The 22,107-nt window shown below is 33.9% G+C and overlaps 1 pseudogene; it reads left to right on the top strand.

The window, feature by feature from the left end:
- Positions 1–19,736: 19,736 nt before the first annotated feature.
- Positions 19,737–20,967, top strand: LOC100918878 (annotated as a pseudogene).
- The last annotated feature ends 1,140 nt before the right edge of the window (positions 20,968–22,107 follow it).

Raw genomic sequence — 22,107 nt, forward strand, 5'->3', positions numbered from 1 at the left:
CACCTTCTCAGAAACTTCTCCATATGTTGTCTTATATAAGTTGTCAAATTTCCTGAATGAATCACTTATATTGCTTCTTTCTATTCTCTCATTACACATTTGTTCCTTAGTCTATTATTTCTGCCCCATGCCTACCCTTGAAACTAATTATTCCAATGCCACTAAAGATCCACTTTTGATCCACTGGATTTTAACGAGCCCTCATTATTTAGCCACTTGGCAGCATTTCCCACCAGATTGCAGCCCCTTGGATATGTTCTATGACAAGAGTTTCTAATTTTTATTGTATCGTGACTCCCTTACACATTTTATTGAAGCCTATGGATCTCTTCTCAGAATAAAGTTTTTAAATTCACAAATTTCCCTCATTTTCAATGAGAACCAAAATGACATTACTATGTTAGAGTCGAATTGCAGTGTGTCTGACTGGCTGATCAGACTAATATGAGTTCAGAATTTTCTGCCACAGGTTGGACAGAAATAGCCCTTATGAACATTGTGCATCTCATGTTTCTTCAGAGATAATTCAAAGAATACATAGTACTGAAAAATAAACTAATTGAAATAATTTTTAAAATATTTAAAGGATGAGTTCATAGACCCAAAGTTAAAAATTTTCTTGCTTAAGTAATTTGTTTCTTGGCATTAAAATATTTTGGTCTGTCTTCTTCTCTGGACAATCCTTTTTTCTTTTTCTTTTTTTATAGTAATAGCTTTTTAGTTTTCAACATTCATTTTTGCAAAACACTGTTCCAATTTTCCCCTCCCCCCAAATAATCCAATATAGGTTAAACATGTGTAGTTATTCTAAACATATTTCTACATTTATTATTGCTATGCAAGAAAAGTCAGAACAAAAGGAAAAATAGGTGGGAAAGAAAAAAAATCAAACAAACAACAACAAAAACGTGAAAATATTATGTTATGATTCACATTCAGTCCCCATAGTCTTCTCTCTGGATGCAGAAGGCTCTTTTCATCATGAGTCTATTGGAACTGACCTGAATCACTTCCTTGTTTAAAAGGGCCATTTCCATCACAGTGATCATCATATAATCTTGTTGTTTCTGTGTACAATGTTCTCTTGGTCCTACTCACTTCACTTGGCATCAGTTCATGTAAGTCTTTCAAGTCTTTTCTGAAATCAACCTTTTTGTTTTTCTTAACACGGGTCTTTCTAAAGTCTGTTTTGATCCTATCTCCAATATAATATATAAAGTAAATGGATGGGGGTGGGGAAATGAAGCCTAAAGAGATGACTTATTGCAGGTCACATAAGTGATACAATGTCAGATCCAAAGTCACATAAAACAGTACAGAGCAGAACAGAGATTTAGATCCAGGCCCCCGACTCTAAAGTTAATGTCTTTTCCATGATACTTATGCTGCCCTCTGTCTTAGTGATCTCTCTGTGCCTTTAACTATCAGTCTCTAAGTACATCATTTCTCATTTTCTTTATGTCTTATCCTCACCTATTCTCTAAGTCCCAAATTCTACTAGAGCTTTGCACTGAACAGCCAAATAACACAGTGGATATAACACTAGCCCTGAAATCCAGAGGATGTGAATTCAAATGTGACTTTAGATACTTAATACCTCCTGGCTATGTGACCCTGGGCAAGTCACTTAACCCCAATTGCCTCAGCAAAAGAAAAAAAAAGGAAAAAAAGGGAAAAGAGATCTTCAACTGAGTATTTTATGGCTATCTCATGCTAAATATGTCAATGTATCAAGGAACTGTGATTTTTGTCAAAGTAGGAACACCTTCCATTGATAGAGATTTCAATCAATCTATGATTATAATACTAGAGAATTCCTTGATCTTTGCCTGAGATCCCAAAGCTACTAAATGTCTGAGGTGGGAGCTGTGCCTGCTTCTTCCTGACTGCATATTTAGGACTCTCTTTTATTATGTCAGGCTGCTTGTTCATGTCAAGTTCAACATATTTAACACCAAATTCATTAAAGTGGAATTTATAGTGTTCCTCAAAAATGTTCTATCTTTGTCTAACTTGGAACTGTTCAAATTTTTCCCTATTACTATCAGTTGCGATCTTATCTATCCTTGGGACAGTTAATAGTTGAGTGTTGCTTTGGACGTTAGTAGTTAAGTGACTCAAGTCACTTCACTTTTGTCTCAGTTTCTCCATCTGTAAAAGGGGTCATTTCACAGAATTGTAAAAATCAAATGAGATTATAATTATGAATAGCTTAACTCAGTTCATGGCACATAGTAAGTGTTCCATAAAGGTTAGCTATTTTTCTGAGACCAATATAAATATCAACTTTTTCGTAAAACTTTCTCTTATTTCACCCTCTAGAAATCATCATTTCCTCTTCTGAACTCTCATTTTCTTTTTGTTCATGTTTTTGCATGTTACATTCTATTTTGTAGTATAGTTTTTTATATATACAGAATATATATATATATATATATATATATATATATATGTGTGTGTGTGTGTGTGTGTGTGTGTGTGGATGTACATATACATACACATACATATACGTATTTCACTTGTTCAGGGAGCTTCATCTAAGTAAACTCTCTACTAATGTATATAGATCACAGTTCTGCAAGGTGATAGTCTTCAAGAATAGCAATGCATCTGTATTATTTACATTCATATAAGTGATAAATGTCAGATCCAAAGTCACATAAAACAATCCTATCAGAACAGGGATTTAGATCCAGGCCCCCCAACTCTAAAATTAGTGTCTTTTCCATGATACTTATGCTGCCCTCTGCCTTAGTGATCTCTCTGCATTGACATATAAAGCAGCTTATAATTTTTATATAGAAAACAATACATTCTGATCTGATTTGGAGAACCTCCAGAGTGTTCATGTCCCCAGGGAAATCTGCCATGCAGATCAGGTGACAATGTGTCTTTTTCATTATCTGAAAATGTGTGATTTAGAGACACAATCTTCACTTGCTCAAGGGTAAGGTCTTTAGCCAGGGTTCTGACACATCTTTATTTCCATCACAATTCCTGGCAGTCCTATCTATTCCCTAATGAGATAGTAAACTCTAGGCTAAAAGACACGTCCTTTTATTCCACATTGGTTTTCCTATTTAAGCTGGATTTAAGAAAAAAAATATGGTAGATGAGTTCTCTGCAGGTTATAAGCTAAAACCTGACCTGTTGTGCATCTCAATAACCTACTGTCTCTTTTGTGTATTTTTTTTTGTTTTTATTTTTTTCCACTTTCAAGATACTTGGATACTATTTTGTTGAAACAATTTATAATTGAAAGTAAAACACAGACCTCAGTATAAAATCTTTCCAGATTTTTTTTAATGGTGTCTTTATTTGTTCTATAGATTTTTGATAAAATACCCTGGGTCATAAAGATACAAAAAGGTCATCTTGCTTCTCACTAATGTGGTGTTTTAAAGAAATGAATTTTTCTAACAAGCTGAAGATGACTGCCTCCTAAATTTAGCTTTTTTAAAGACATAACATATCTCATTGTCATGCTTTGACACAAAGAGAAATGTGATAAAGATGATTGGAATTACCTCTCATTATAAGCTTGTTAATTTGTTTGCTGTAATTGTCTAAGCTTTTCTTGGAACTCTCCCAGATATTTTAAAAAGACATCATCTTGTACTTCATCATACTTCTATAAACACTTAAAACAACAATTTGAAACAATAAGTAATATAGCTTATGCAAATAAATGTAAATACAGCCACATGTAAAAAAGCATGCATAATATATATATATATTTATAAAACAATTATAAACAATCATGGCAAAAACTAAAACTCACAGAAAGCTATTGCTCTTTTAGAATAGGGTAAGGGAATCACAGGATTATAGGATGTTAGATATGGTTCAAACCTTCTAAATCATTTAGTCTAATCCCTTAAATTTACAAATGAAGAAACTGAGTCTCTAAGAGATGATGTGATTCAGTGACACAGCTAGCTTAAGGTGGAACCAAGGCCAAAGTTGAATTATCCTAATATAATGCTCACTATATAAAAATTACTGATTCTATTTATCATGGCTTTATAAATTTTCATTTTTAAAGCACCTATTAGAAGGTGGATCAAGCAGCCTAAATTTCGATGGAAGGGAAAGTTCCATTTCTCATTTATATGTGCTATGTTCTGAGCCTTATAAAAAGTCTTGATTCGAGTCTTGATTTATAGAAGAAGCAACACAATTTCATGAGAGAATTTGGCTCAGTGTAAAAAAAATTTTAATGAAGACATGAAGGAATCCAAGAATATATCTCCTCATTTTTCCCTTCTCTTATTTTCCTTCAAGGTTCCAGTCAGGTTTTACATATTCTGTATAAACCTTACCATTTTCTCAAACAAAAATGTTTGTTCCTTCTCCTGTTTCCAAATCTCCCCTTGACCCTAACTCTTTACCTTGTACTAATTTGTGCATACTCCATACTATCAATACACACACACATACACACAGATAGCTTCATAGTATTACAACTCATTTCTCACTTGAGGATTTATAGATTGAGTCTTCACAAGACAGCTGCTCAGTTTCTAGGGATAACCCTGAAGTTGATTTTTTCTATCATAACTCTTGGGCAGCAAGGTGGTACTAGATAGAGCACCAGGCTTGGCATCTGGCCTCAAATTGCACCTCAGAAATCAGCTGTGTGGAGTAAAAAACAAGCAGATCTATAAATGGAGAGTTGCTTTCACTTATTCTCAAAAATTCTCAAAACATTGCAGATCATAAAGTATTAGATTTGAGCTACTTATAAATTTCTATATAATTTCTCAATACTCAGATCTTGCCCTATATTCCTTTTTTTCTTGTATACTTCATTCTTAGAAATTATCAATTTAGGAGAAAAGAAATGGTGGGCAGAAGCAAATCATAATATATGAGTTAGAATAAATGAGATCAGAAATATAATTGGAAGGGTAGGACATCAAAACCTAAAATGGTGAAACAGGAGTCTGAAATATATACTTTTAAAAAGTGAATATTACAACAGAAAGATGGTCAGCTTCATAGCCTTGTGCAAATAGAGTGAGCAAGGACTTTCCTTTGGAAGAACAAAAGTAGAAATTGTCTAAAGTAGTTTATAAGTAGTATACTTATTGCTAAAAAGGTCTCCTGCCTTTGGCTATCAATGATCATAGATGAGATACAAAGATAAATACATTAAAAAGTTTATGCACATGCAAAAATTTAGAATCAAAATCATCAGAGTATTGTTATGTCTTAATTACACTATCATTGTAAATTTAAAATATGGATGCAATTGTGTAAGTTTAATAACTAGTGGTTAAGGGTAGATTTGAAAGTAATTGCCATTTTAAGGATGATGACATTCTCATTAAGAATTTTGGAAAAAATGTCTTTTTAATACAGTCACACAAAATCTAAAAGTATAGTTCTATGTAAAAACAATGAAATAAGCTGCCCTTCAAGGTTAGGGATGGAAGTGTTCTCCCAGCTCCATGAAAAATTATGCTGACTAGTTTCTTCATTTTCAGAGAAATATGAATATAAATTTCTAGGAAAAATTATATAGAAAGTACTAAGAAAATGGCAAAAATAACAAAACTTATTTCACAAATTTGATATAAATGCATAGGTTTCAAGTAAGAGAAGACTTGGGAAACATTCTGAAGGCTAATAACAAAGGAAGCTTTTTATAGTGCCTACAGTTATGTTGATTTCTAGGCAGCTATCAATTAAACTAATGTCCACTCTAAGATTGATTGATGTTCCCTGACAATCACATTGCAATTTTTTTTTTAATTTTAGCAAAAGAGAATTTTTTATGGCAGTATATTTACCTGGTTGACAACTCTTTTTGTATTGCATCTAATTATATGAGAATGTTCTGTTATTATGTCTTTGTACTTGTCATTGTTTCCATTATAACTTCTGCTTCTTCTCTCCATCTTAGTACCAGTCCCATTCCCTCACTTAGGTTAAATTAACTCAGTTTAGCAGTATTCAGATTCATCATAGGTGAATTTTGATGGGTAAGATTTCAGTCAAAAATATATAGCTGTCTTTCCACAAATATGTGTCATCTATAGAGAAACCTATTTGTTTTTGTTTTCGTTTTTATTCTGTTAACTAAAAACAGAGTTTTTAGATTTGGATTTATATACTTCACTAGAAACATTGCATATAAGTGTAATATTGACATTTTAGAGTATTAACACATTCCAGTTTGGAGACTTTTGTGATTTTTGTAAGCTTGGAAGTTTTTAAAATTCAAAACTACTGAGCCACCTATTTCACACATCATATCATTCTTTTCCATCTTTCCCATCCTCCAAATTATCTGTTTTTCATTATTCTATAGCAGTCTGTCCTTCACATCTGAGTCCTGGAAAGAATAATCCCATTCACTATACGTGAAGAAAGTTGCAGTTTGGGGATATTTTTCTCTAATGATTTTGAGAAATAAAATTGTCAAGATTAAAATTATCCCACTTATAAAATAAGGGAAACTGAGGAAGAAGTCTGAGCCTTTAATGAAGTGAAACTCAGATCTTCTTCATGATCTGAGATACCTCCTCCTTCCAGGATCTTATTTTTATAGGATTAGATGGTCCAGTCATTCCAGAACAGTTATATCAGTTACAGAATACTACCACTGAATAAGCAAAATAATGTCAGCTGGGTCATAGATTGGGTGAAGCAAGGACTATCTCCATATCAGATGGACAGGCTTCTCCTTCATTTAGGCAAAAGGAAATGGTACAAGTTATCACAGTCAGTAATGATCATCTGGTCCTATTAAACCAGTGATTGGTTCAGAGGTACAAACATATTTTGGGGGATTTCCATGTAGTTATCTCTGCAATGCTTGACTCGGTCATAATAACAAAGCAAAACAAGAGTAGAAAATCTTTAACTAACTTTCTATAATTAAGCAAGTGAACTTGTAATGTGCTGCTCACAGCTCTGAGGCCTTTATACAGAACTTTGATATGATTTTGTCAAATTGATTACTGTTGATTGGAATTGAGTAAGATTTCAAAATGAATTATTCCTCTCAAAATTCATGTTTTTTAAGTCCATGAATGGAAGAAAAATCTCCTCAATTCACAATTGAAACCTACTTTTTCAACCAAATTTGTGGTAAGACTGTCATAGAATGTGAAAAAAGCTGAGTCTAGGAAACAGGAGTTCTTGTGCTAGGGCCTTTAAACAAGTGTGTAATTTTGTTTGTTATTTTACCTATTTTAGCCTTAGTTTCCTCATCTGGAAAATAAGGATATGGAATTGATTAAGTTTTAAGATCTTTAAGTTTGAATTCTGACTCTAGTACTAGATACATGACAACAGTCAAATGTCTTTAGTCATCTGAGTCTTCTTTTTCTTTTTTGAACTAAATATATCATAGTATAGCGGTAAAGAAAATGTTCTATAAATTTTAAATGCACAATAAGTGATTTTGTTGTAGTTTATTACTGTTACTATCATATTTTATTGCATATATTATTATTATTACTGTTATTATATCAGTATTATTATATTATGATGTATCATTTTACTAGTACATTCGTTTTCCAGTAAAGTTTTTTTTCTCAGTTGTGTCTGACTCTTTGTGACACTATTTGAGATTTTGTTGGCAAAGATACTGGAATGATTTGCCATTTCCTTCTCTAGCTCATTTTAAGGTTACAATGGTTAATGCCATATGGATCAGGGTGGAAATCAGAAGCAGCAAATTTAAATATGTTATCAAGAAAAATTATATAAGAGTAGAAAGATCCTCCTTTCTCTTCACTCAAAGTTTGCAGGCAAAGTCTAAATGACTATCTGTTAAGTGTATTGTAGTAGGGCATTTTTTTTTTTTTTGTGGGGGAATGGGCTACTACTGAGGTCTCTTTTATATCTGAAATCCTATAATTCTATGAGGGTCACCCATGTGAATTAAGAGGGAGAAATGTCTTCATGCTTATTGGCTAATATAGAAACTTGATACAACTTTGAGGGCTAAGTAACCTTAGCCCTTGAGCATTAATATAAACAAATGAGTGGTACAGATGGATTCCTGAAAGGAGATTAATACAGACATATTATTGGGAGCTTCATTTATGAATATAGGAGCAATTCTGCCCAATCTTTCTTCAAAATGTGAACACACCTTAAAATGTATTATTTTATCTATATAAGTATGCTTTCTATATGTACAGATTGCAACAATACCCTGTCCTGCCATTTACCCATCCCACTGACTTGGAAGATGATATTGATGAATTGCTACAGCTCAAGATCCCATCACCAGGTGGTAAATCTGATAATGTCTTTCCCCACTGGGTTAGTTTGGTTTTCTGATGGTTGGCTCTTGTCCTTTGCTCTCAAAGAGGACCAAAATGACATCATTATATTAGAGTCAAATTACAGTGTGTCCAACTGGCTGATCAGACCAGACCATTTTTCAGAATGCTTTGCCACAGGTTGGACACAAATAGTCCCTATGAACATTTGGTATAGCTTCTCTAATTTTGCCCATCTCACGTTTTTGTTTGGGCCAATCCATTTCTGCTTTACTCATAAAGCACAGTACCTTCTATGATGAGGGCACGCCATGCTGGGTGGTCCTGTGCCAGTGTCTCCCACATTATATAATCAATTCTAAAATTCCTAAAAGATATCTTGAGAGTGTCCTTGTATTACTTTTTCTGACTACCTTGTGAGCATTTGCCCCGTGTGAGTTCTCTATGAAATATTTTTTGGGGGGCAGCCATTTATCTACTACTTGAGATTAAGTGAATTTCTTTTCTAACAGTAAAGGTAGATAATTATTCTTTTTTTTTATTTAATAGCCTTTTATTTACAGGATATATGCATGGGTAACTTTACAGCATTAACAATTGCCAAATCTCTTGTTCCAATTTTTCACCTCTTACCCCCCCACCCCCTCCCCTAGATGGCAGGATGACCAGTAGATGTTAAATATATTAAAATATAAATTAGATACACAATAGTATACATGACCAAAACGTTATTTTTCTGTACAAAAAGAATCAGACTCTGAAATATTGTACAATTAGCTTGTGAAGGAAATCAAAAATGCAGGTGGGCATAAATATAGGGATTGGGAATTCAATGTAATGGTTTTTAGTCATCTCCCAGAGTTCTTTTTCTGGGTATAGCTAGTTCAGTTCATTACTGCTCCATTAGAAATGATTTGGTTGATCTCGTTGCTGAGGATGGCCTGGTCCATCAGAACTGGTCATCATATAGTACTGTTGTTGAAGTATATAATGATCTCCTGGTCCTGCTCATTTCACTCAGCATCAGTTCATGTAAGTCTCTCCAGGCCTTTCTGAAAGTATCCTGTTGGTCATTTCTTACAGAACAGTAATATTCCATAATATTCATATACCACAATTTATTCAGCCATTCTCCAACTGATGGACATCCATTAGTTTCCAGTTTTTTAGCCACTACAAAAGGGCTGCCACAAACATTCGTGCACATACAGGTCCATTTCCTTCTTTATAATCTCTTTGGGATATAATCCCAGTAGTAACACTTCTGGATCAAAGGGTATGCACAGTTTGATAACTTTTTGAGCATAGTTCCAAACTACTCTCCAAAATGGTTGGATTCCTTCACAACTCCACCAACAATGCATCAAGTGTTCCAGTTTTCCCGCATCCCCTCAACAATCATTTATTTTTTTCCTGTCATCTTAGCCAATCTGACAGGTGTGTGGTATATCTTAGAGTTGTCTTAATTTGCATTTCTCGATTAATAATGACTTGGAGCATCTTTTCATATGACTAGAGATAGTTTCAATTTCTTCATCTGAGAATTGTCTGTTCATATCACTTTGACCATTTTTCAATTGGAGAATGGCTTAATTTTTATAAATTAGAGTTAATTCTCTATATATTTTGAAATGAGGCCTTTATCAGAACCTTGACTGTAAAATATTTTCCCAGTTTATTGCTTCCTTCTAATCTTGTCTGCATTAGTTTTGTTTGTACAAAACTTTTCAGTTTGTTAATCGAAATTTTCTATTTTGTGATCAGTAATGATCTCTAGTTCTGCTTTGGTCATAAGGACCTTCCCTTCCACAGGTCTGAGAGGTAAACTATCCTGTGTTCCTCTAATTTATTAATAATTTCATTCTTTGCTAGGTCTGAACCCATTTTGACCTTATCTTGGTGTACGGCGTTAAGTATGGATCAATGCCTAGTTTCTGCCATATTAGTTTCCAATTTTCCCAGCAATTTTTATCAGATAGTAAGTTCTTATCCCAAAAGCTGAGATCTTTGGGTTTGTCAAAGACTAGGTTGCTATATTTGTTGACTGTTTTATCCCTTGAACCTAATCTATTCACTGATCAACTAATCTATTCCTTAGCCAATACCAAATAGTTTTGGTAACTGCTGCTCTATAATATAATTTTAGATCTGGTACAGCTAAGCCACCTTCATTTGATTTTTTTTTCATTAATTCCCTTGAAATTCTTGACCTTTTGTTTTTCCATATGAACTTTGTTGTTATTTTTTCTAGGTCATTAAAATAGTTTTTTGGGACTCTGGTTGGTATAGCGCTAAATAAATAGATTAGTTTAGGTAATATTGTCATCTTTATTATATTTGCTCGCCCTATCCAGAGCATTTAATATTTTCAATTGGTTAGATCAGACTTAATTTGTGTGAAAAGTGGTCTGTAATTTTGCTCATAAAGTTTCTGATTTTCCCTGGCAGATAGATTCCTAAATATTTTTATATTATCAGTAGTTACTTTAAATGGAATTTCTCTTTGTAACTCTGACTGTTGGATTTTGTTAGTGATATATAAGAATGCTGATGACTTATGTGGGTTTATTTTATAACCAGCAACTTTGCTAAAGTTGTGGATTATTTCTAATAACTTTTTAGCAGAATCTCTGGGGTTCTCTCAGTATACCATCATGTCATCGGCAAAGATTGATAATTTGGTTTCCTCATTGCCTATTCTTATTCCTTTAATCTCTTTCTCAGCTCTTATTGCTATAGCTAGCGTTTCTAATACAATATTAAATAGTAACGGTGATAGTGGGCAACCTTGTTTCCCTCCAGATCTTATTGGGAATGGTTGCAGTTTGTCTCCATTACATATGATGCTTACTGATGGTTTTAAATAGATGCTGCTGATTATTTTAAGGAAAAGTCCATTTATTCCTATACTCTCAAGTGTTTTTAATAGGAATGGATGTTGGATTTTATCAAATGCTTTTTCTGCATCTATTGAGATGATCATATGGTTTTTGTTAATTTGGTTATGTAACATGGCCAATTATATTGATAGTTTTCCTAATATTGAACCAGCCCTGCATTCCTGGTATAAATCCTACTTGATCATAGTGTATTATCTTGGAGATGATTTTCTGTAGTCTTTTGCTAATATCTTATTTAAGATTTTAGCATCAATATTCATTAGGGAGATTGGTCTATAATTTTCTTTCTCTGTTTTCAGCCTACCTGGTTTAGGTATCAGTACCATGTCTGTGTCATAGAAGGAATTTGGTAGGACTCCTTCATTCCCTATTTTATCAAATAATTTATATAGCATTAGGGCCAATTGTTCTTTAAATGTTTGTGTAAAATTCACATGTAAATCCATCTGGTCCTGGGATTTTTCTTAGGGAGTTGTTTAATTGCCTGTTCTATTTCTTTTTCTGAAATGGGACTATTCAAGCAATTTACTTCCTCCTCTGATAGTCTGGGAAGTCTATATTTTTGGAGGTAGTCATCCATTTCACTTAGGTTATCAAATTTATTGGCATAAAGTTGAGCAAAATAACTCCTTATTATTTCTCTAATTTCCTCTTCATTGGTGGAAAGTTCTCCCTTTTCATTTTTAAGACTACTAATTTCATTTTCCTCCCTCCTTTTTCTAATCAGATTTACCAAAGGCTTATCTATTTTATTGGCTTTTCATAGAACCAACTCTGAGTTTTATTAATTAGTTCCATAGTTTTTACTTTCAATATTTTTAATTTCTCCTTTAATTTTAGAATTTCCAATTTAGTATTTGATTGGGGGTTTTTAATTTGGTCTTTTTTTAGTTTTTTAGTTGCAAGCCCAATTCATTAATCTTTTCTTTCTCTGTTTTATTCAAGTAAGCCTCTAAGGATATAAAATTCCCTCTTATTACCGCTTTGGCTGCATCCCACAAATTTTGGTATGATGTCTCATCATTGTCATTATCTTGATTGAAATTATTAATTGTATCTATAATTTGCTGCTTCACCCAATCATTCTTTAAGATGAGATTGTTTAGTTTCCAATTACTTTTTGGTCTATTTCCCCCTAACTTTTTGTTGAATGTAGTTTTTATTGCATCATGATTCGAAAATAAAGCATTTACTATTTCTGCTTTCTTGCATTTAATTTTGAGGCCTTTATGTCCTAATATATGGTCAATTTTTGAATAGGTTCCATGAACTGCTGAGAAGAAAGTATATTCCCTTCTATCTCCATTCAATTTTCTCCAAAGATCCAACATACCTTATTTTTCTAATATTCTATTTACTTCTTTAATTTATTTCTTATTTGTTTAGTGGTTTGATTTGTCTAATTCTGAGAGTGCAAGGTTGAGATCTCCTACTATTACAGTTTTGTTGTCTATTTCTTCTTGCAACTCTCTTAACTTCTCCTTTAGGAAGTTGGATGCCATACCACTTGGTGCATATATGTTTAATATTGATATTGCTTCGTTGTTTATGCTACCTTTAGCAGGATGTAGTTTCCTTCCTTATCTCTTTAATCAGATCAATTTTTACTTTTGCTTGATCTGAGATAAGGATGCTACCCGTCTTTTTGACTTCACCTGAAGCATAATAGATTTTGCTTCCGCCTTTTACCTTTACTCTATATGTATCTCCTGCTTTAAATGTGTTTCTTGTAAACAACATATTGTAGGGTTCTGACTTTTGATCCAGTCTGCTATCTGCCTCCTCTTTATGGGAGTTTCATCCCATTCACATTTACGTTAGAATTACTAAATCTGTATTTCCTGCCATCCTAATAACCCCAGATTGTGCTTTATTCTTGCCTCCCCAACCCTCTTTCCCCCTTTTAAACTTATTACTTTTGTATCACGATACTTATCGTCTTTATAATCCTCCCTCCCCTTTGAGTCTTTTCCCTTCCTTCCCTTATTACTCTTTTTCTTTTCCTTTTCCTCTCCCCGTTTTTAATGAGACGGAGAATTTTCTCTAAAACAAATGTCAATTATTTTTTCTTTGAGCCAACTTTGATGAGAGTAAGATTCACACAATGTTCCTCCCCCTCTCTAAATTCCCTCAGATATGATAAGTTTCCTTTGCCTCTTTGTGGGATGTGGTTTCCCTCTTTTTATCCCTCCTTCCCACTTTATTCTGCCATCATCCCTTTTCCATATCTACTCCCTTTTTATGTTATATCAGTACAATCAAATTATACATGTATTCTTTTGTATATCCATCAACAGAAATACAATTCTCAAGAGTTATTTTTACCTTTCTGCATCTCTTGAGTTCTATGCTTGAGATCAAATTTTTGTTTAGTTCTGGTTTTCTTCAGAAACAAATGGAATTCATTTGTTTCATTAAATGATCCATCTTCTTCCCTGGAAGAAAATGCTAAGCTTAGCTGGGTAGTTTATTCTTGGCTACATCCCAAGTTCTTGTGCCTTTCGGAATATCATATTCAGGCCCTTCTTTCCTTTAATGTAGAGGCAGCCAGATCTTGGGTGATCCTTAGTTGGCACCTCGGTATTTAAATGGTTTTTTTTTTTGTGCTTGTAAATTTTTCCTTAATCTGATAGTTCTGAAATTTGGCCACAATATATTCCTTGGGTTTTTGTTTAGGGTTTCTTTCAGAAGGTGGTCCATGAATTCTTTCAATGCCTATTTTCACCTTCTAGATTCTATTACATCTGGGCAGTTCTCTTTGATGATTTCTTGTAAAATAGTATCTAGGCTCTTTTTTCATCATAGTTTTCGGAAGTCCAATAATCCTCAGATATCTCTCCTAGATCTATTTTCCAAGTCTGTCGTTTTGCAAGTAGATAATTCATGGTTTTTTCCAGTTTGTCATTTTTTTGTTTTTGCTTGACTGATTCTTGCTGTCTCAATGAATCATTAGTTTCTATTTGTTCAGTTCTAATTTTTAAAGAATTATTTTCTTCATTACCTTTTTTTACTTCTTTCTGTATATGTCCAATTGAGTTTTTTAAAATGTATTGTTTTGTTCTGTGGAATTTTTTCCATTTCACTAATTTTTTTAGTGAATTATTTTCTTTCAATTCCATCCTACTTTCTTGCGTGTTCTTTGTCTTTTCCAATTCACAGATCCTACTTTCTTGCAGAGTTCTTTGTCTTTCATTCCACAAATCCTACTTCTAGTGAATTCTTTATTTTCCCAATTCACAATTCTTACTTTCCTGAGATTTTTTTACTTTTCCAATTCATATTTCAGGAAGTTGTTGCTCTCTTGTAAGGCTTCTCTTTCCTTTCCCCATTTATCTTCTAACTCTCTTTTGAGACTTTTAATGGTCTCTTCTATGAGAGCATCATGTAAAGGAGGACAGTCTGATGCATTTTTGCTGTTTGAGGTCTCTTCAGGTTTGTTGACCTGCTCTTTTTCTGCATAGAAGCTGTCGATCATTCTTTTCATCTTTTTATTTATGTTTTAAAGCCTTTAGGGTAGGTCTCCTAGGCAAGGGGGTTACCAGCTTCCTCTGCAGAGCAGGGAGATGTAAACTGATTTCTGGCTCAGAGGTATGGGAGTGCTCTGAGTGAGAGTTTTCCCTTCCCCCAACAGGAGGTGGATTCAGCACTGGCCGAGCTATCAAAGTGCCCAGTTGGGCTGTGTGGGTTAGCGATTGCCCTCGGCTAGAGACTAAGGGGTGAAAGTGTCACTGCCCCAGGCCGGAGCCTCTTGTGGGGCTGTGAGTATTAGCAGCTGACCCCAGACCGCAGACTGCTGCAAACTCTGCCCAGCGTCTCTGCCTGATGCAAATCGGCCCTGGAAAAGCTCTATGGCCCCAAGCCGAGCTCCCGCAGATTGGAGGCTAACCTGGGCTGCGTCCTCCTGTCGCACAGGATCACAGCTGCCCCAAGGAAAAGCCCCGTACTGCGGGTTGGGGCTGCTAGCTTGTGCTGAGATCTGTGCTTTCACTTTCGGCTTGAGGCTCTCCTCAGAACCTAATTTCTCTCCCAGTCTGGGCTGATCTCCCCCCTGGCCCTGGAACCAGCCTTTTTTTGGCGAGACTGCAGATTTTCTTTGGCTGGTGAGTTGTTCTACTTCTTATCTTTACGAATTGTAGCAGTCAAGACTATTTTTGAGGCTCGATATAATATTGATAAAGAGGGTAAGAGAAGAGCTTAGAAAGTCAGTCGCGTGTGTCTTATCCGCCATCTTGGCTCCGCCCCCATAATTATTCTTATAAAGCACAAAACAAGTCTTTTTCTTGCTCAGGTAAACCATATTAAACATTCAGGAATGGAATGTATCATTAGTTCAAGTACACTAAGAAAATAATTTTCATAGATATATTTATACTATTGCAAACTTTTACTATTGTAATTTACTAACATTTAAAATATTTTGAAAAAATGCTAAATAAATGATTCTTTCTCAATCCAGGGAGCTTTGAAAGTCAGTTGAACTATCTTTAGCAATCTTGATTGATTTTACCTCCTTTGATGGTATTATTTGAACAATTAAAAAAATGTAGGGAAGCTTTCATAAATAGGCAATAGACTCAATAGGCAAACAATCTCATAGTGTTTCTTTTATGCTGTTATGACTTTTATAGATGCAAGAATGAAAAAGGTGAGTACAGAGTCAAGAAATTAATTGTTGGTTTCATCTAACTATTGTACTGATATTAATCTTCTTACTTCAAATATCTATGATTTCATTGTTATGGGAATTCTCTTTAAAGTAGTTCTATACTGAAGAGACAGGCTTTATGAACTGCTATAGTGAAAAAGAAAAGCCATGACCTGGTGGCTGTCCCCCCTGATGATGAGATAAATGTCCTGATGTACAGTAACTTTTGGCACCTAAAACAATTTTGAGAGGTAAATAATAGAGTTTGAGCAGCTACACAAATAAATGAGTACAGTTCCATCCATGTAGTTAGTAAGATAATCCTTAGTCTATATGCAGATATTCCCATGGCCATCTCAAAGCCTTTCTTGTTTGGTGACACCTGCAAAGCTTTATTCCCAACTGATAGTCTTCTAGATAGTAGTGCTATCTCCATACTACCATGAGATAGATGATACAAAAATAAAGAAATTATTAAGAACTTGCTGTGTGCCAGGAACAGAGGAAAATTTTTCAGATGCAGAAATATAATTTAAATATTATTTATTTCATGGTAAGTGATAATTAAAAGCAACTATATTGATCTTACCTTTGAAAATATTGGAATACTATCTAATAGGATGACTAATATTGCCTTGGCATTTTTAAAATTTGATATCTTACTCTTTAAACATGGGAGAACAGAATCAATTTAACTCCTTTCACAGCCTTATGAAGCCTTAGGACTTGGTTCTGTCAGTCTGTGAATAAGTAGTTTAAAAAATCCAAGCATTTGTTAAGTGCCTAATACTATATTAAGTACTGGGGATGCAAAGAAAAGTAAAACAATTCCTAACTTCAATGATCTCACAATCTAATGGTGGAGACAACATGCAAATAATTGTACAAATACTCTGCATACCTGAGCAACAGGTATACACATCCTGGAATTAATAGGAATTAGGAAAGATTTTTCATAGAAAGTAGCTTTTTAGGCAGGGCTTAAAGGAAGCAGGAAACTAAGAGGAAAAGATGAGCAAAAAGAACATTTCATAAATGGGGTATAGCTGGTGAAAGTCTAAGGTGAAGAGATGTTTGAGGAACAATAAGGAGATCAAAGTTACATGATGTGAAGTAAGGTGTAAGAAGACTAAAAGAGAAGAGCTTTGAATGCCAAACAGAGAATTTCATATGTGATCTGGAAGTGATAGAGAAAAACTGGAATTTATTAAGAAGAGACATGAGATGGTCATCCCTGATCACTTGACAGTAATAGTAAAATTTGGAAGTTGAAGGAGTTTTTTTTTTTTTTTTTTTTAAGCTGTATTGAGTTTAAGATATCTACAGAGCTTCCAGTTTTGTGATGTGGGAGACTGGATCTCAGCAGAGGACTGAATTAGTAGATTTGAGAATCATTAGCATAGACAATAATCTAACCCATAACAGCTAATGAGATTATAAAGGAAAGTAGTATAGAAGGATAAGAGAAGAGGGCCAGTACAGAGCCCTAAGTAGTTTTTAAATACATAAATAAAATACATAAGATTACAAAGGAAACACAATCACATCACCATATAGTTATCATATATGGGAGGACAACATAGCATCTGGTGTTTTATGGTGTCTAATCTGGATCCTCATCATCTCTGAAGGTCATCTCTTGTTCCACTGTCACTGAAAATTTTCTTTATAAGATAGCACAGAGTATCTCACTGAACGTGAAATCAAACCCAATAAAAATGGTTGATTTTATTTTTTTCTGCAACCCTATCTATAGCAATGAAACATCTCCCAATCTGACATTCTTTTTCCTCTTTTAATTATTGTTTTCTTTTTTCTGGTTATACATGTACATTCATTTTTATACACATTTATTCATGAATCATGTTGGAAGAGAAAATCAGAAGAAAAGGGAAAAAAACATGAGATAGAAAAAAAAACAGAAGAAAAACAAGTGAACATAGCATGTGTTGATTTATATTCAGTCTTCCTAGATTTCTCTCTGTATGCAAATGGCATTTTCTATCTAAGGTTTATTAATTTTGCCTTGGATCACTGAAGTACTGAGAAGAACCCAGTCTTTTGTGGTTGATTATTATACAATCTTGCTGTTATTTTGCACAATATATTCTTGGTTCTGTTTGTTTTGCTCAGCATCAGTTCATGCAGATCTTTCCAGGCCTTTCTAAAATCACTTGTTCATCACTTTTTATAGAAAAATAATATTCTTTTAGTTTCATATACCATAACTTATTCAGTCATTCCCCAATTGATGAGCATCTACTCATTTTCTAATTCTTTGCCATCATAGAGTTGCTACAAATATTTTTGCACATATGGGTCTTTTCCCCTTCTTCATGATTTTCTTGAGTAGTGATACTGCTGGATCAAAGGCAATGCATACCCTCAGTGTAAAGTTCCAAATTGTTTTCCAGAATGGTTGCATCATTTCACAACTCCACTAACAATGCATCATTGCATTGTTGCTCCATCAAACAAATCCTAGTTTTCTCACATCCCCTCAAATATTTATCATTATCTTTTCCTATCATTTTAATCAATCTGAGAGGTGTGAAGTGGTATTTCAGTTGTTTTAATTTGCATTTCTCTAATCAATAATGATTTAGGGCATTTTTTTATATGACTATAGATGACTTTAATTTCATCATCTGAAAATTGTCTGTTCATATCCTTTGACCATTTATCAATTGAGGAATGGCTTGATTCTTATAAATTTGACACAGTTCGGTATATATTTTAGAAATGAGGCCATTATTAGAAACACTGACTATAAATCCCCCCCCAGTGTTGTGTTTCCCTTTTGATCTTGTTTCTATTAATTTTGTTTGTGCAAAATCTTTTTAATTTAATGTAATCAAAGTTGTCCAATTTGCATTTCATAATGTTTTCTAGTTCTTATTTGGCCATGAATTCCTCCCTTCTCCAAAAATCTGACGTGTAACTATTCCTTGCTCTCCTAATTTGCTTATGGCATCACACTTTATGCCCAAATCATGTACCCATTTTAACATTATTTTGGTATGGAGTGTGAGATGTAGATCTATGCCAAATTTCTGACATTTTTTCCATTTTTCTCAGCAATTTTTGTGAAATAGTGAGTTTTTATCCTAGAAGTTGGAGTTTGAGGGTTTATCAAATACTAGATTACTATAGTCATTAATTATTGTGTCATAATGTTTTAACCTATTCCATTGATCCGCCACTCTTTTTCCTAGCCAGTACCAAGGAGTTTTGATTGTTGTTGCTTCAAAATATAATTTTAGGTTTGTTGTTGATACTCTTTTTATAGAGTATTTCCAGGGCCATTTTGGGGGTACTTTCTTTGCTCTCAGGAGCATATTCTGAATCACTTAACAGCTTCATTTGAGCCTCTAATGCTACTGCCTCCTTCCTCTGACATCTCTCATCACCATTGTTAAGAGCCTGGGTTTGTGACTGATTTGCAGCATTGAGTGTTACCTCATTCCTTCCCTTCTACACTATACCAATGCAGAAGTTGTTTGATCTGCCTATTAGGTTTGTCCATCATATCCTTCCCTAAATTTTCCTCTTAATGTTTCGCACATACAAGATCTCTACAATAGTTCACTACCATGGTTACTTGTCTTGCTTGCTATAGGTAGGTTGCCCCTTTTCTTTAAAAAAATAATTAATCAATTAATTTTAATACACATTGCTTTATGAATCATGTTGGGAGAGAACATCAGAACTAAAGGCTATGGGAGAGGGGAAAAAAACAGAAAAAAAGTGAACATTACATGTATTGATTTACATTCAAAGTCTATAGTTCTTTCTCTAAATGCAGATGGTATTTCTGTCCAAAGTCTATTAGGATTGCCTTGGATGCCCCTTTTCGTTAAGAATATTCTTCTCCCTCTTTCCCTGTAGCCACTGAATCAAGCAGTAGGCAGAAGCTCCTGGGTGTTTTCAAGATTTTTTCACCTGTAAACTGCTGCTGTGGCCAAGGAAGGCATTGCTGCTGGAGGTGATGTGAACATTAACCCTCCTCTACAAGAAGTGCTGAAGACTGCACTCATCAACTGGGGAAGTTGTGAAGCTGCCAAAGCCTTGGACAAATGCCAAGTCCATCTCTGTGTTTTTGCTTCCAAATGTGATGAACCTATGCACATAACATTGGTTGAAGCCCTGTGTGCTAAACATCAAATCAACTTGATCAGGGTGATGACAACAAAAACTGGGTGAATGGGTAAGTCTCTAAAATTGACAGAGAGGGAAAACCCTGTAAAGTGGTTGCCTGCAGTTGTCTTGTTAAGGAATATGACAAGGAATCTCAGGTTAAAGATGTGACCAAAGAATATTTTAAATGCAAGAAATGAGTAAATAACAGCTTTAGTCTGAAAAAAAGAATAGTCTTTTAAACTATCATCTGATCTCTTTCAAATGACCAGAGGAAGTTCAGTTTTAAGGGAGATAAAAATGTCCAAGTTTTGGAAATGCTGGGATTGAACTTTCATTTGGGAAATTAACAAAGAAGTTCTCTTTATTAACCTTTACAAAGAATAAATCATATTACTGATGAATAAAATTATTCTGAAATTTCTCCCAGAACTTCAGAACTTTTAAAATATGTATTCACTTCACATACTCTGGGGTTTATATGATATAACTGTGATTGAAGAATAATTCCAAAGCATTGCTGAATATCAAGAGATCTGATAATATATCTTTTAGAAGTTCATCTTAGTACTCAATACACTAATAATGTCTTGTCATTTTCAAATACTATTGCTATTGTCATTATTATTTTTCTTATTATCATTTTAAAAGTTGGAGAGAAAATATGTGAACCTCCTTGGATTCTCCATTGACAGAATGTATAGGTATATATGTAAAGTGAATATCAGTTATTCCTTATGAATTTCTTAAAAATTGAAAATATATTTATAATCTGCCCATTTAACTCTTTCCACCCAACCACCAAAGAACATCATCATCATTAATACCATCACCACCACCAACAATAACAATAAAAACTAAAATCAAACCCTTCATCCTAAACACATATAGTTCAGCAAAATCAATTCCCACAATTGTTTGTATCCTCAAATGTACAAGTTCATTATATTTCTGGCAGGAAATGAAATAAATATTGTATCTTTTAACATCTAGATTCATGATTTGTTACTGCATTGATGATTCAAATAAACTATGATGCAAAAGCAGGATTTTAACAAAACCTTTATTGTTCCTCCTGAAAAGAGGAAGAGAATAGCTACCAGAAAGTACGATTTCAATTTTTATCCTTCATGCCTGCAGTGGGCAACACACAGTGTATGGCAAGGAAGGATGGGAAAAATAATCTAAGTTCTGGAGATCCATAATCCCTTAGGTAGGCCTCAAATTTAAATAAAGTTTCAGCCAGCATGAAACTGATAAAAACTAATAAGAGACTGCCCTGTTATCTATAGGACCAATGGAGTGAAGATATTTTCCAAATTTCCTAATAAAGATTAAGAATGATGGGTAGTTGGGTGGGTAGAATGCTGGCCTTGCATCAGAAAGAGCCATCTTTCTGAGTTTAAACTGGCTTCAGATATTGGTTGTATGACCCTGGGTAAGACACTTAGGCTCAGTTACTTTATCTATAAAATGAGCTGGAATAGGAAATGGCAAACCATTTCAGTATCTTTGTTGAAAAAAAAAAACTTAAATAGGGCCAGGACGAGTCACACACAATTGAAAATGATTGAACAACAACAATAATGACCAGCAGAGACAGAGGAAACAATTCTATGCTAATCCAACAGGAGGCTGGGATAGGAGAATGCCCAAGTTCTTGGTCATTAACCTTTGCATACAAGCACTTTGGGAGAATAGGACAATGCCCATCAAAGCACTTTTCATTGATTCACAGTTTTTCTTCACTGGATTGTCATTATGTAAACTGGTCTCTTAGTTCTGGATGTTGTGCTCTATATCATTTCAAAGAGATCTTCTCAGTTTTCTCTGAAAATAATTTATTTCATAATTTCTTATGGAACAATGATATTCCATTATATTCATTTGCCATTGCCTATTAGGATACTCTACTCATTTCTAATTTATAACTGATATACATACATACATACATATATATATATATATATAGAGAGAGAGAGAGAGAGAGAGAGAGAGAGAGCACACCATACATATATATGTATACATATTATATATATATATATATATACACACACACATATACTTATATAGATGGAGAGAGAGTGACAGAGAGAGACAGCTGACTTAAATGTTTTTGTATATGTAGATCCTTTTCTTCTGTCTTTGTTTTTTTTTTTTTTTTGCAGAATAAGTCTAGTAA

This window comes from Sarcophilus harrisii, chromosome 3 (genome assembly GCF_902635505.1).
Source record: "Sarcophilus harrisii chromosome 3, mSarHar1.11, whole genome shotgun sequence".
Taxonomy (NCBI): domain Eukaryota; kingdom Metazoa; phylum Chordata; class Mammalia; order Dasyuromorphia; family Dasyuridae; genus Sarcophilus; species Sarcophilus harrisii.